At 29.8% G+C, this 987-nt stretch overlaps 1 protein-coding gene and 1 long non-coding RNA gene across 9 annotated transcripts in view; one reads left to right on the forward strand and one right to left on the reverse strand.

The window, feature by feature from the left end:
- LOC106875384 (uncharacterized) overlaps window positions 1-987 on the reverse strand; it is a 427,703-nt gene that overhangs the window by 243,743 nt on the left and 182,973 nt on the right. The window contains exon 4 of one of the 7 annotated variants that reach the window (XM_052974936.1): window positions 726-805. The exons of the other annotated variants lie outside the window; for them this stretch is intronic. The gene's annotated coding sequence lies outside the window, so the exon portion shown is untranslated. The remainder of the gene's footprint in view (window positions 1-725; window positions 806-987) is intronic. 7 annotated transcript variants of the gene reach the window in all.
- LOC128250230 (uncharacterized) overlaps window positions 1-987 on the forward strand; it is a 189,860-nt gene that overhangs the window by 124,867 nt on the left and 64,006 nt on the right. The gene's annotated exons all lie outside the window — the stretch shown is intronic.

The raw sequence follows: 987 nt of genomic DNA on the forward strand, positions 1-987 counted from the left end.
CATGTGTTTCTATTTGTGCGAGAAAAAGAAAAAAGTTTTTGTTTCCCCTCTCTATGTTTGTGTGTGTGTGTAAAGAGGTAACAAAAAAAAAAAAAAATAAAGAAAACAAACAAAAGGAAGAGAAGAAATAGATAGGAAAAGTTACGTTAGAAGTGCTGAAAGCTTCTGAAGGAAAACTTTATTAGTTTCCTACTTATTTTTGACACAAGTTAGATATGACCAACCCTAAACACCCAAGTTGGTGGATGCAACCCTTTATATTACAACTCCCACACAATTTTTGTAATCACTAAGTTTAAGCTTCTCCCTAATTCCTTAAAGCTCCAATTAACATCAACAACTAAAACAAACATTTCTTCACACAAGTATTTTTTCTTCTCCCCACATGTTAGTCAGTATCAAATTCATTATGTTCTTTTTAGAGTTGGTAAAAACCATTAACAAGGATTTCTTATAATTAAGCAACACAACATACAGCTTTAAAGTACAGAAAAAACATAAAAGAAAAAGTGGCTGTGTTGCTGCTGCTAAGTGTGAACACTGTTGATTTGGTCATGCATTGGTTGAGCTTGCTTAATAGCAGAATGAAGCAGACAGCGATAAAGAAGAGAGGAAAATGGTAAAAATGAGAACCTGTGACAACTGTTACTGCAGATAGATTAGAGTTGTTCATTATAACAGATATATGATAAAAGAAATTTATTTATCAAATACATAATACATACATATTTAATCCATAACCATGAGCTTATATTTTGTTGGGCTGATGAAAATACCATACCAGTTTCAACAACTTTTGATTTTTCTATGGTAAATATAAAACAAAAAAAAACAAGATACAAGTTTAAAAGAGAATTGAATTTTCATCATGTAATTTGGCTATGAAACCTATTGAACATTTGATTGTTTTAGATTCATTACTATGGAGCTTTCTACTGTGAATTCTCTTTCTTTTAAACTTTTATCTTTATATATATATATATATAT

This window comes from Octopus bimaculoides, chromosome 20, assembly GCF_001194135.2.
Source record: "Octopus bimaculoides isolate UCB-OBI-ISO-001 chromosome 20, ASM119413v2, whole genome shotgun sequence".
Taxonomy (NCBI): domain Eukaryota; kingdom Metazoa; phylum Mollusca; class Cephalopoda; order Octopoda; family Octopodidae; genus Octopus; species Octopus bimaculoides.